This window comes from Capricornis sumatraensis, chromosome 6 (genome assembly GCF_032405125.1).
Source record: "Capricornis sumatraensis isolate serow.1 chromosome 6, serow.2, whole genome shotgun sequence".
Taxonomy (NCBI): Eukaryota; Metazoa; Chordata; class Mammalia; order Artiodactyla; family Bovidae; genus Capricornis; species Capricornis sumatraensis.
Genome location: NC_091074.1, coordinates 91026161 through 91041417, shown reverse-complemented (window position 1 = coordinate 91041417; position 15257 = coordinate 91026161). Strand labels below are relative to the sequence as shown.

At 40.8% G+C, this 15257-nt stretch overlaps 1 protein-coding gene across 1 annotated transcript in view; it reads left to right on the top strand.

Annotated features, from left to right (window-relative positions):
* Positions 1-285: 285 nt before the first annotated feature.
* The window catches only part of FANCC (FA complementation group C), a 319894-nt gene continuing 304922 nt past the window's right edge, over positions 286-15257 (top strand). The window contains exon 1 of the mRNA XM_068974480.1: positions 286-412. The gene's annotated coding sequence lies outside the window, so the exon portion shown is untranslated. The remainder of the gene's footprint in view (positions 413-15257) is intronic.

Here is a 15257-nt window from a genome sequence, read left to right as displayed (position 1 = left end):
TTCCCCTTCAGGTCCTTCCTGCGGTCTACTTGAAGCCCGCGACACCAGCTTAGTGCTCAGGAACAACTAAGGCAGCCTCAGTAGGACCCCTCGCCTAGGCCCGCCCCAACGGACCGACTTCCGGCCGAGCCTGGGCCCGCGTCCCGCCCCACGAGCACAAGATTCGTCGGAATTTTCCCGCGACGCCGCCGGGGTGTAGGGTAGGGTCGCTGGCCAAGCCCCAGAGTGCACTGCGAATACGTGCGCGCGCGGCTCAGCTGCCGTGTAGTCGCGGGAAAATTCCAAAAAAGTGAAAACAAAACACAAAAACGAATACGAAGCAAAGTCAAATTTTCAAGCCACAGAACCCGGGCGGTTGGCAGCCTTTCCGCCACTGCCCAAACTGCTGAAGTTGCTCTGGCGCGGACCACCGGTAAGAGAGAGGCCGCAGAGCGCGAGTGAAGGCGTCTGCCTCCCTCGGGGGTCTGGCCAACACGTCAGCTTGAGGGTGTGGGTTGGGGTAGGGGGGAAAGACTCGCGAGAACGTCCGCTGCGCGCACCGCATCTAGGTGAGTGAGCAGGGCTCGGGCGGTGAGAGGGGCTGCGAAGTGGATAGGGGTTTGAGGTGGGGCCAACCCTGGGGGGCGGGGCCACAGGCGAGGGGTGTGGCTAGAGGGCGGGGCAGGCTCGGGGGGTGGAGCCGACCGAGGGGTCGAGCGGAAGGGAGCCACCCCAGAGCTGTGGGAACTGGGGGTTGCCGTTTTGCTTCTTTCTGTTCATTAAGCGGAGGCAGCTAGGTCTTCTTAAAAGGACAGGAGCAAAGGTGACTTTCTTTGCCCTGGATCCTTGGGCGCTGTGAAAAGCTCGCCATTTAAAATTCATCACCCTTTAAAGCTGGCCGCCTGCTCGCCGCACCGCCCCCCGCCCCCAGAGTGCTGGGTGGTGGGGGCCCAACTAGAGGAGCCCGGGGCGGTTTGTTACCCTTCCTCCTTTTCCAGCTTTGCATCTTAGGAGGAGAGGAGGGTTCTGATGGGCGATCATTTCCCAGAAACATTTTGGAATGGCAGGCCAAATAGCGTCCAAAGCCTTTGGGAGGTGTTTTTGTTTTTGTTTTGGAGAGGTGGGGAGGTTTGTTTAGCTTGCTTTTTCGGTAATTTTTTTCTTGGACGCGTTTACAACATGAACCCTCTATGGTCATGTTGCATGGGCTGGAAAAGTCCGGAGAGGGAAAAAAGATTTGGAGTTTTAAAAACAGGAAATTTGGGACCAGAATGTCAAGGAAAGGCAGGAATTTTCCAGCAAAGACCTGTATGTGCTGCTGTGTTTGTCGTAATCTGAAATTGTTGGAAAGCTCTTGGGCTCCTGGTTTCATTCTAACCCTTTTCCCATTTAATGCATCATAACTGAGATATGGTTGACTTATTTATTACATTAGTAGGGCACTTTTGGGCCACCAATATTCAGTTCTTTCCGGATGTCACTCACCTTTAGTGGTGTGCAGCTCAAAACATTTTTTCATTACTTTCCTCAGGAGGAGAGGAAAGATTGTTACAAATGGTAGATAGAATTCATACCACCTGTTGGGATTACTTGTACAAAAACTTTGATAGAAAACAATCATTGTGAGTTTATCCATTAAACTTAAAATGCTATTTCAATCTAATATACTGCACTAGATTCGCAGGGAAGTAAGCCCTCATATACGTTATTCATATGTGTACAAGAAAGACTGCATCAGAAAAGAATTTGCTTTTCCTAGTTATATCAAGGCCTCTTTCCAGCAGAGTAAAAGTTAGATCCTGCTTCTTTAAAATTGAGTTAATTATGCCTTGGTATATTATATATTTTAATTCACCCTTTTCATTATTTAGTCATGTACTTCTTGATTGCTTGGAAAACACTTACTAAGCATACATGATTTTGGAAGATCTGAGTTTTCTATTCTGTAATAAAAACATTAACTTGATTGATTAGCTGAATGTGAAAGATGTGGTGCTGCTTGTATGTGAAACTGTGCGTGTACATTTAATAATAAATGGTACTTTTAACTAGTTCCATATTTCACCAAGTGGTTCCAGTAACAATTATACAAATTTTGTATTTATGAAAACCAGTTAAAGGTAGGCCAGCCTGGCCAGTAAAAAGTTGGATTGATTGTCCAGGCCACATAGACAGCCTAGGAAACCTCACATCTGTGGCAGTTTCAGGTTGGTAGTGGTGGAACCTCAAGTCAGCCTGGAAATCAGCATCAAATGTATTATTATTATTTTAAAATTGAAGTATAGTCAATTTACAATATTGTGTTAGTTTCAAGTTACAGTGTTTTTGCAGATTGTACTCCATTATAGGTATTATAAGATAATGGGAATAATTTCATGTACTATACAGTATAGTTGCTTGTCTATTTTATATGTAGTGGTTTGTATCTGTTAATCCCATACTCTTAGTTTGCCCCTCCCCCCTTTCCTTCTCTGCTTTGGTAACCACAGATTTGTTTTCTATATCTGTGAGTCTTTTTCTGTATCTATGAGTCTTTTTCTGTATTGCCTATACCTTCATTTTTATTATTTTTTAAGATTCCACATATAAGTGATACAATACAGTATTTTTTTCTTCTGTCTCATTTATTTCACTAAGCATAATATCTTCCAGGTTCATCCATGTTGCTACAAACTTCATTATTTTTTATGGCTTACTTTGACTGTGTGGATCACAATAAACTGTGGAAAATTCTGAAAGAGATGGGAATAACAGACCACCTGACCTGCCTCTTGAGAAACCTGTATGCAGGTCAGGAAGCAACAGTTAGAACTGGACATGGAACAACAGACTGGTTCCAAACAGGAAAAGGAGTATGTCAAGGCTGTATATTGTCACCCTGCTTATTTAACTTCTATGCAGAGTACATCATGAGAAATGAGCTGGAAGAAGCACAAGCTGGAATCAAGATTGCCGGGAGAAATATCAATAACCTCAGATATGCAGATAACATCACCCTTATGGCAGAAAGTGAAGAGGAACTAAAATGCCTCTTGATGAAAGAGGAGAGTGAAAAAATTGGCTTAAAGCTCAACATTAAGAAAACAAAGATTATGGCATCCGGGCCCATTACCTCATGGGAAATAGATGGGGAAACAATGGAAACAGTGTCAGACTTTATTTTTGGGGGCTTCAGAATCACTACAGATCGCGATTGCAGCCATGAAATTAAAAGACGCTTACTCCTTGGAAGGAAAGTTATGACCAACCTAGACAGCCTATTCAAAAGCAGAGACATTACTTTGCCAACAAAGGTCTGTCTAGTCAAGGCTATGGTTTTTCCTGTGGTCATGTATGGATGTGAGAGTTGGACTGTGAAGAAAGCTGAGTGCTGAAGAATTGATGCTTTTGAACTGTGGTGTTGGAGAAGACTCTTGAGAGTCCCTTGGATGGCAAGGAGATCCAACCAGTCCATTCTGAAGGAGATCAGCCCTGGGTGTTCTTTGGAAGGAATGATGCTGAGGCTGAAAGTCCAATACTTTGGCCACCTCACGTGAAGAGTTGACTCATTGGAAAAGACCCTGATGCTGGGAGGGATTGGGGGCAGGAGGAGAAGGGGACGACAGAGGATGAGATGGCTGGATGGCATCACCGACTCTATGGACATGAGTTTGAGTGAACTCTGGGAGTTGGTGATGGACAGGGAGGCCTGGCGTGCTGCGATTCATGGGGTGGCAAAGAATCGGACACAACTGAGCAACTGAACTGAACTGAATATTACATTGTTTCTGTATAATCCACATCTTAATCCAGTCATCTCTTGATTGTGTACTTGGGTTGTTTTTGTATCTCAGCTATTATAAATAGTGCTGCTATCAACATTGGGGTGCAGGTACCTTTTCAAATTAGTATTTTTGTTTTTTCCAGAAACATACACAGAGTGAATCATATGGTAGTTCTATTCTTAGTTTTTTAAGGAGCCTCCATACTGTTTTTCATAGTGGTTGGCACCAGGTTATATTTCTACTAATAGTGAAGGAAGGTTCCCTTTTCTTCACATCCCTGACAACATTTGTTATTTGTAGACTTTTTGATAAAGGCTTTTCTGATAGGTATGAGGTGATATCTCTTGTGGTTTTGATATGCATTTTTTATAATTAGTGATGTTGAGCATCTTTTCATGTGCCTGTTAGTCATCTGTATGTCTTCTTTGGAAAGATGTTTATTCAGGTCTTCTGCCCGTATTTCCATTGGGTTGTTTAGTTTTTGATGTTAAGTGGTATGACCTCTGTACATTTACCTCTTGTTATTTGCATAATTTGCAAATATTTTCTCGCATTCTGTAAGTTGTGGTTTTGTTTTCTTGATGGTTTCCTTTGTTGTGCAACAGTGTTAAAGTTTAATTGGGTGCCATTTTGGAGAAGAGAATGGCAAACCACTCCAGTATTCTTGCCTTGAGAACCCTATGAACAGTATGAAAAGGAATAAGATATGACACTGAAAGATGAATCCACCCAGGTTGATTCAGTTCAGTTGGTCTGTTGTGTCTGACTCTTTGCAACTTCATGGATTGCTGCACACTAGGCTTCCCTATCCATGACCAACTCCTGGAGCTTGCTCAAACTCATGCCCATCAAGTCAGTGATGCTGTCCAACCATCTCATCCTCTGTCATCCTCTTCTCCTCCTTCCTTCAATCTTTCCCAGCACCAGGATCTTTTCCAAAGAGCCAGTTCTTCACACCACATGGCCAAAGTATTGGATTTTCATCATCAGCGTCAATTCTCCCAATGAATATTCAGGACTGATTTCCTTCAGGATTCACTGGTTCGATCTCCTTGCAGTCCAAGGGACTCTCAAGAGTCTTCTCCAACACCACAGTTCAGAAGCATCAATTCTTCGGCTTTCAGCTTTCCTAATGGTCCAACTCACATCCATACATGACTATTGGAACAACCGTAGCTTTGACTATATGGACCTTTGTCGGTAAAGTAATGTCTCTGCTTTTTAATATGTCACCTAGGTTTGTCATAGCTTTTCTTCCAAGGAACAGTGTATTTTAATTTCATGGCTACAGACACCATCTGCAGTGATTTTGGAGCCCAAGAAAATAAAGGCTGTCACTGTTTCATTGTTTTCTCACGTATTTGCCATGAAATGATGAGACTGGATGCCATGATATTTGTTTTTTGAATATTGAGTTTTCAGCCAGCTTTTTCTCTCTTCTCCTTCGGTTTCATCAGGAGGCTCTTTAGATCCTTTTCACTTTCTGCCATAAGGGTGGTGTCGTCTACATATCTGAGGTTGTTGATATTTCTCCCAGCATCATGATTCCAGCTTGTACTTCATCAAGTCCAGCACTTTGCATGATGTGCTGTGCATATAAGTTAAGTAAGCAAGGTGACGATATACAGCCTTGACATACTCCTTTCCCAGTTTGGAACCAATCCACTGTTACATGTCCAGTTATAACTGTAGCTTCTTGACCTACATAGAGACTTCTCAAGAGGCGGGTAAGGTGGTCTGGTATTCCCATCTCTTGAAGAATTTTCCACAGTTTGTTGTGATCCACACAGTTAAAGGCTTTAGCATACTCAGTGAAGCAGAAGTAGATGCTTTTTTGGAATTCTATTGCTTTTTCAGTGATCCAGTTTATGTTGGCTATTTGATCTCTGGTTCCTCTGCCTTTTCTAAATCCAGCTTGAACATCTGGAAGTTCAAGGTTCATGTACTGTTGAAGCCTGGCTTGGAGAATTTTGAGCATTCCTTTGCTAGTGTGTGAGATGAGTGCAATTGTGCAGTAGTTTAAACATTCTTTGGCATTGCCTTTCTTTGGGACTGGAATGAAAACTGACCTTTTCCAGTCCTGTGGCCACTGCTGAGTTTTCCAAATTTGCTGGGCATATTGAGTGCAGCATTTTAATAGCATCATCTTTTAGGATTTGAAATGGCTCAACTGCAGTTCCATCACCTCCACTAGCTTTGTTCATAGTGATGCTTTCTAAGGCTCACTTGACTTTGCACTCCAGGATGTCTGGCTCTAGGTGAGTGATCACACCATCATGATTATCTGGGTCATGAAGATCTTTTCTGTATAGTTCTCCTGTGCATTCTTGCCACCTCTTCTTAATATCTTCTGCTTCTGTTGGTCCATACTGTTTCAGTCCTTTAATGACACTCCAGGTTTGTAGGTGTCCAGTGTGCTACTGGGGAGGAGTGGAGAGATAGCGCTAGAAAGAGAGCTGGGTCAGAGTGGAAATGACCCTCAGTTGTGGATGTATCTGGTGGTAAAAGTAAAATCTGATGCTGTAGAGAACAATATTGCATAGGAACCTGGAATGTTAGGTCCATGAATCAGGGTAAATTGGATGTGGTCTAGCAGGAGATGGCAAGAGTGAAAAACGACATTTTAGAAATCAGTGAACTAAAATGGATGGGAATGGGAAAATTTAATTCAGATGGCCATTATATTGACTACTGTGGAAAATAATCCCTTAGAAGAAATAGAGTAACCCTCATAGTCAACAAAAGAGTCCAAAATGCAATACTTGGGTGCAGTCTTAAAAATGACAGAGCAATCTCAATTTGTTCCCAGAGCAAGCCATTCAGCATCACAGTAATCCAAGTCTGTACCCCAGCTACTAATGCTGAAGAAGCTGAAGTTGAATGGCTCTATGAAGACTTCTAGAATTTACACCAGAAAAAATAAAATGGATGTTCTTTTCATCATAGAAAGTTGGAATGCAAAAGTAGGAAGTCAAGAGATACCTGGAGTAACAGGCAGAATTGGCCTTGGAGTACAATATGAAGCAGGGAAAAGGCTAACAGAGTTTTGTCGAGAGAATACACTAATGATAGCAAAAACCGTTTTCCAGCAACACAAGAGATGACTCTCACATGGACAACACCAAATGGTCAATATTGAAATCAGATTGATTATATTATTTGCCTCCAAAGATAGAGATGCTCTATACAGTCAGCAAAAAGACCTGGAGCTGACTGGCTCAGATCGTGGTCTCTTTATTGCAAAATTCAGGCTGAAATTGAAGAAGGTAGGGAAAACCACTAGGTCATTCAGGCATGACCTAAATCAAATAGACAAATAGATTCAAGAGATTAGTTCTGGTAGATGAGTGCCCAAAGAATTATGTTCATAACGTTGTACAAGAGGCTGTGATGAAGACCATTGCAAAGAAAAGGAATGCAGAAAGGCAAAGTGGTTGTCTGAGGAGGCTTTGCAAATAGCTGAGAAAATTAGAGAAGCAAAAAAAACAAAGGAGAAAGGGAAAAATATACCAAACTGAATCCAGAGTTCCAGAGGAGAGGAGCGAGAAATAAGAAAGTCGTCTTAATTGAACAATGCAAAGAAGTAGAGGAAAACAATAGAATAGGAAAGACTAGAAATCTTTTCAAGGAAATTGGAGATATCAAGGGAACATTTCATGCAAAGATGGGCATGAGAAGAGACAGAAATGGCAAGGAGCTCACTGAAGCAAAAGAGATTAAGAAGTCGCAAGAATATACAGAAGAGATATACAAAAAAGGTCTTAATGACCTGGATAACCGTGATGGTGTGTGGTCACTAACCTAGAGCCATACATCCTGGAGTGTGATATCAAGTGGGCCTTAGGAAGCATTACTACCAATAAAGCTAATGGAGGTGATGGAGGCCCATTTGTTTGTTTTTGCTTTTATTTATTTTTCTGTAGAAGACTGATCTAAGAAAATACTGCTATATTTGTGTAAAACTGTTCTACCTCTGTTCTGTTTGGGGAGTTTTATGGTTTCAGGTCATAAAGATTTAAACCATTTTGAGTTTATTTTTGTATGTGATGTGAGGAAATATCCTAATCTCATTGTTCTACATATGGTTGTACAGGTTTCCTAACACCAGTTATTCAAGAGACTATCATTTCTCTATTGTATATTCTTGCCTCCTTTGTCATAGAGTAATTGACCATTGGTGCATGGATTTGTCTGGGGCTTGTATTCTGTTTCATTGATCTATGTGTCTGTTTTTCTGACAATACCATGCTGTTTTGATTACTGTGGCTTTGCATTATAGTCTGAAGTCAAGGAGGGTTGTACCTCCAGCTTTACTGTTTTTTCCTCAGGACACTTTGGCAATTAAGGTTTCTTTTGTGGTTCCATATAATTTTAGGATTATTTGTTTTCATCCTGTGAAAAACATAAGGAGTATTTTGATCGGGATTACATTAAATCTGTAGATTGCTTTGGATAGTATGGGCACTTTAATAATTTTAATTCATGTAGTCCAAGCACATGAGTTATCTTCATCATTGTTTTATAATTTTTGGAGTATAAGTTTTTTACTTCCTTTGTAAGTTTATTCTTATGTTTATTTTTTGGGGTGCAATTTTAAATATATTTATTGTTTTACTTTTTCTGATGTTTCATTATTAGTGTAACAGATTTATTAATACAACAGATTTCTATATATTAATCTTGTATCCTGCAGTCTTGCTGATTTCATTTATTCTTATAGTTTTGGGTGGAAACTCTAAGGTTCTCTGTACAGTCTCATGTCATCTGCAAAGAGTGACAGTTTTACTTGTTTCCTTCCAATTTGGATACCTTTTATTTATTTTTCTTATCTTATTGCTGTGGCTAGGACTGCCAGTGGAAATGACAAGAGTGGGCATCTTTGTCTGGATTTTTAATTTAGCTGAAAGGGTTTCAACTGAAAAAAGTTGAAACTTTTAATTTCATTTGATGGTTGGGTGGATTTGTCATAAATGTCTCTTGTTATGTTGAGATATAGTCCCACCATATCCAATTTTTTATCATGAATGAATGTTGAAATTTGTCAAATGGTTTTTCTGCATCTGTTGAGATGATTGGACTTCCCCAGTGGCACTGTGGTACTGTAAGTAAGCGTCAACAGTGGCTACTGCTGCCTTACCAGGCCCACACCCTAGACTCTCTTGTCACCTCTGTGTCCCTAGATTGAGTCTTTCCCCAGGTCCTGGCTACTCTGAAGCCAGGGCCAAGCTGTGACATGGACAGAGAAGGGGCAGGGATTTTTCTCAGAGTAGATTGGGGAATGTGGCAAGGGAGCAGCCTCTAAGACAGACCTCCCTCCTCCCTGTCTAGTGGTGAGGCAATACCTATGCACCTCTTACTAGAGGAGTCTTGACTTCTTTAGTCTTTCTATCTGTCCTAGTAGCAGCCAAGGGGGCTTGTCTCATCCATATAGGTCCCCAGGACTGGGGCACCCGTTCTGTGGCTTGACTCACTCACTTTCACAGGATAAGTGTCTGCTTATGTGATCTCCCTTTTCCTTTTAGTCCCCTCCCAGGGGCATAGATCTAACCTATTACTCTTCTTTCTGTCCTGCCTGATTATGTGTCTCTTTATTATAGTTTTGATTTTATAGGAGTTCTTCTGCCAGTTTCCAGTTAGTTTTCCTTGAGAATTGTTCCACATATAGATGTATTTTTGCCGTATTTATGGGAGAAGGTGACCTGCAAGTCCTCTTATTCTGCCATCTTGATCCCCCGCCAAATGGATTTATTCAATTTTATTTTAGACTGGGGTATGTACATTTTCTGTTTTTGTTCATAGATCTTGAAAGACTGACCTTTTAGTATGAAAGAACATCTATAAAAGAAGTGCATTGACTTTGCGAGTGTTTTAATAAAAATGCAGTGGAAGTAGAGAAGGAAAAACTTTAAAAGTTCATCAGATAATAGATAAAATAGATAAAAAGGCAAATCTTGAGCATTTAAAATTTTCTACTAAATATTACACTTTTTTTGGACTTTCTTTTTTAAGAACATGAAAGATACAGATCTCTATTTTTATATATCTTTATTTTACTTTGTTTGTAGCTGTAACGGCAAAAACGTTTACCTTAAAAAGATAGCCCAAACCCATGTAATAATGGTAACAAGCCTATCACTACCCCATGAAACACACACAAAAAAGAGACATTTTCGGACTAATTTTTGAAGAGACTTTGCAGAGTTACCTGGTCCATTCATTCTCTTAGGCTCTTCAATAAACTCTGTTGAGTGTGTAGAAAACATTTCCCTGTTAAGATAGGAACATCTACAATCTTCCTGTTCAGTTCAGTTCAGTCGCGCAGTCGTGTGTCCGACTCTTTGTGACCCCATGAATCGCAGCACACCAGACCTCCCTGTCCATCACCAACTCTGGAGTCCACTCAGACTCACGTCCATCGAGTCTGATGCCACCCAGCCATCTCATCTCTGTGGTCCCCTTTTCCTCCTGCCCCCAATCCCTCCCAGCATCAGTCTTTTCCATTGAGTCAGCTCTTCTCATGAGGTGGCCAAAGTACTGGAGTTTCAGCATTAGCATCATTCCTTGCAAAGAAATCCCAGGACTGATCTCCTTCAGAATGGACTGGTTGAATCTCCTTGCAGTCCAAGGGACTCTCAAGAGTCTTCTCCAACACCACAGTTCAAAAGCATCAATTCTTCGGCACTCAGCCTTCTTCACAGTCCAACTCTCACATCCACACATGACCACAGGAAAAACCATAGCCTTGACTAGATGCACCTTTGTTGGCAAAGTAATGTCTCTGCTTTTGAGTATGCTATCTAGGTTGGTCATAACTTTTCTTCCAAGGAGTAAGCGTCTTTTAATTTCATGGCTGCAGTCACCACCTGCAATGATTTTGGAGCCCCCCAAAGTAAAGTCTGACACTGTTTCCACTGTTTCCCCATCTATTTGCCATGAACTGATGGGACCAGATGCCATGATCTTCGTTTTCTGAATGTTGAGCTTTAAGCCAACTCTTTCACTCTCCTCTTTCACTTTCGTCAAGAGGCTTTTTAGTTCCTCTTCACTTTCTGCCATAAGGGTGATGTCATCTGCATATCTGAGGTTATTGATATATCTCCTGGCAATCTTGATTCCAGCTTGTGCTTCCTCCAACCCAACTTTTCTCATGATGTACTCTGCATAGAAGTTAAATAAGCAGGGTGACAATATACAGCCTTGACGTACTCCTTTTCCTGTTTGAAACCAGTCCGTTGTTCCATGTCCAGGTCTAACTGTTGCTTCCTGACCTGCATACAGATTTCTCAAGAGGCAGGTCAGGTGGTCTGGTATGCCCATCTCTTAAAGAATTTTCCATAGTTGATTGTGATCCACACAGTCAAAGGCTTTGGCATGGTCAATAAAGCAGAAATAGATGGTTTTCTGGAACTCTTTTGCTTTTTCCATGATCCAGCGGATATTGGCAATTTGATCTCTGGTTCTTCTGCCTTTTCTAAAACCATCTTGAACATCAGGAAGTTCACGGTTCCCGTATTGCTGAAGCCTGGCTTGGAGAATTTTGAGCATTACTTTACTAGCATGTGAGGTGAGTGCAATTGTGCGGGTAGTTTGAGCATTCTTTGGCATTGCCTTTCTTTGGGATTGGAATGAAAACTGACCATATCTCTAATAACAGGAAAGCAGAGTTCATATAAAAATCACCTTTTGGAAACTGTATCCTCTTTTCTAAATAATTAAGTGATTTTTAGTAAATTTAGAAGATTTTTGAGATTGTGCAGTGATCACAGCAATTCAGTTTTGGAAATTTTACATTACCTTAATAAGTTTGCCTCTGCAGGTTTTGTACTCAGACCTGGTGATGGCTTTAGCCTCATTGATTTGCTTTCTATCACTATCAATTAGCCTTTTATGGAGATGGATTTATGAAATAAGTGCTGTCTTATGCCTGGCTTCATTTAGCGTAATGGTTTTGAGATTCATCCATGTTGTAGCATGTATCCATAGTTTGCTCCTGTTTATTGATAAATAACCATTGTGTGACTATACTACGTTTTCTTTATCCATTCATCAGTTGATGGACATCAGCTGTTTTCACTTTTTGGCTATGATGAATAATGCTGCTGTTTTCATTCATGTGCAAGTCTTTGTGTGGACATACGCTCTCATTTTTCTTGGATAAATACCCATGAGGAAGTTACTGGGTTGTGTAGTAGTTTCAAGTTTTAATTTTTTAAGAAACAGCTAAACTGTTTTACAGTATGGCCATACCATATCATGTTCCCACAAGCATTGTGTGAGAGTTTCAATTTTTCCATATCTTGACTTGTTATTGCATCTTTTTTCATAGCCATCTTAGTATGAAGTAGTATCTCATATTAGTTTTAATTTGCCTTTCTCTATTGGCTAATGATGTTGAACATATTTTCATGTAGTTATATACTGTTCCTATGTTGTTTTTGAAATGTCTACTGAAATCATTTGTCCATTTTTTGGATTGGTTTGCCTTCTTATTGGGCTATACACATTCTTTGTGTATTCTGGGTACAAGCCCAATATATGTTTTATAAATTATTTCAGTAAATAATTTATTACTCAGCCTGTTGCTTGTCTTTTCATTTTCTCCATGGTGTCTTTCGAAATACAAGTTTTTATTTTGAAGAAGTCCAGTTTATCGTTTTGTTGTTGTTGTTTTTTTTTTTAAAAAGAATGCTTTAGGTTTATGTTCAGTTTCTGTTAACTTTTGTGTATGGTATGTAGTATGGGTCCAAATTCATCTTTTTTGTGTGTATGGATATCCAGTTGTTTCAGCATTATTTGTTGAGGAAAAATAAAAAGTTCCTTTTCCCATTTAATTGCCTTTGCACCTTTGTCAAAAATCAAGTGACCATAAATTATTTCTAGACTCTCATTTCTGTTTGAGTCATTGTTTTGCCGCTTTTCATACCAGCACCACACTGTCTTGATTATATGGTATCTTTGTAGTTAATTTTGAAATTGGGTAGTATAAGTCTTCTGATATTTTTTTCTTTTTCAAAATTGTTTAGGCTATGCTGGTTTCCTTAGATTTCCATATAAATTTTTGTATCAGTTTGTCATTTTTTCCAAAAAAGCCTGTTGTGATGGATTTTGATAGAAATTGCATATAATCTGTAGATTTGTTTGGGGGAGAATTGCTGTTGCCATCTTAACATGAACATGGACTGTCTTTCTGTTTTGTACGACATTTCATTTCTTTTAGCTAAGAATCGGACACGACTGAGCAGCTTCACTTTCACTTTTCACTCTCATGCATTGGAGAAGGAAATGGCAACCCACTCCAGTGTTCTTGCCTGGAGAATCCCAGGGACGGGGGAGCCTCATGGGCTGCCGTCTAAGGGGTCATACAGAGTCGGACACGACTGAAGCGACTTAGCAGCAGCAGCAGCAATGTTTTGTAATTTTAAGTGCGCAAGTCTTGCCCTTCTTTTGTTAACTTTATTTTGAAGTGTTTAACTTTTTTGTGCTATTGTGAGTAGAATTTTTCAGATTTTGTTTTTGGATTGTTCATTGCCAATGTGCAAAAATATAATTGATTTTTGTTTATTTATCTTGTGTCCTGCAACCTTACTTTACTATTATATTAAGCAGGGTTTTTTGTGTGAATTCCTTAGAATTTTCTACATACAATATCATATCATTTGAGAATATAGACAGTTTTACTTACTGTATCTCAATTCAGTTCAGTCTCTCTGTCATGTCTGACTCTTTGCAACCCCATGGACTGCAGCATACCAGGCTTCTTGTCCATCACCAGCTCCCAGAGCTTGTCAAACTCGTGTCCATGGAGTCAGTGATGCCATCCAGCCAACTCATCCTCTGTCGTCCCCTTCTCCTCCTGCCATCAATCTTTCCCAGCATCAGGGTCTTTTCCAATGAATCAGTTCTTCACATGAGGTGGCCAAAGTTTTGGAGGTTCAGCATCAGTCCTTTCAATGAATATTCAAGACTGATTTCGTTTAGGATTGACTAGATATATCTTTGTATCTAGATGCCTTTAACTATTTCTTTTTTTGCCTAGAACCTCCAATACGTTGTGAACAGAAGTAAGGAGTGTGGATCTTATTGACTTGTTCCTGATCTTAGGGGGAAAGCATTTAATCTTGTGTTCCCCATCCACAGTGAGGCCAAACAAAATGGAAAGGTCGGTGTCTGAAGCACAGAAAGGTTTATTGCAGGGCCATGCAAGGAGACAGGTGGCTTATTTCTCCCCACAACTCCCCAAGTCCCAAACTCCCTGAAGGGTTACAGCAAAGCATTTTTAAGGGCAAATTGAGGAATGGGTGCCCTTGTGAAATGTTGTTGCTGAACCATGAAAGACGCTGGGATTCTTGGCCTCCGGAGAAGAATTCAGTCTGGGGCCAGAGACAAGGCTTGATCACTCAGAGCTTTTGTGTAGTAAAGTTTTATTAAAGTATAAAAGAGATAGAGAAAGCTTCTGACATAGACATCAGAAGGGGGCAGAAAGAGTGCCCCATCGCTAGTATTAGCAATGGAATTATATACTTTTAATTAGTTACTACAGTGAATCAAAAGAATGTCTGGTGGTTGTAAAGACCTTACTAGACCTACTCCCATAATTTACATTTTAAGATTACAGGATTAGCCAGAAGGTTTTTTTCAGAGACTGTCCTCAAGCAGAATCAGTCAGTTCAGTCGCTCAGTCGTGTCCAACTCTTTGTGACCCCGTGAATCACAGCATGCCAGGCCTTCCTGTCCATCACTAACTCCCGGAGTTCACTCAGACTCACGTCCATTGAGTCAGTGATGCCATCCAGCCATCTCATCCTCTGTCGTCCCCTTCTCCTCCTGCCCCCAAGCATCAGAGTCTTTTCCAATGAGTCGACTCTTTGCATGAGGTGGCCAGAGTACTGGAGTTTCAGCTTTAGCATCATTCCTTCCAAAGAAATCCCAGGGCTGATCTCCTTCAGAATGGACTGGTTGGATCTCCTTGCAGTCCAAGGGACCCTCAAGAGTCTTCTCCAACACCACAGTTCAAAAGCATCAATTCTTCGGTGCTCAGCTTCCTTCATAGTCCAACTCTCACATCCATATGTGACCTTTGGAAAAACCATAGCCTAGATGGACCTTTATTGGCAAAGTACTGTCTCTGCTTTTCAATATGCTGTCTAGGTTGGTCATAACTTTTCTTCCAAGGAGTAAGTGTCTTTTAATTTCATGGCTGCAGTCACCATCTGCAGTGATTTTGGAGCCCCCCAAAATAAAGTCTGACACTGTTTCCACTGTTTCCCCACTATTTGCCATGAAGTGATGGGACCAGATGTCATGATCTTTGTAATACATTATTGTCATATAATCCTAAGGAATGTAGAGAGAAGAAAAGTTTGTCCTTTCCTCCTCCTTGAGAATTCCAGACCCCTCTCTCCTTGGGGACCCCTGGACTTCTTATCAACCTGCCTAGGAATTATCTCTCTCACTTGGTTGGTTGGTTGTTGCAGACTGCTGGTGCAGGAATTCTTTGTTCTTGCAGCTGTCCAC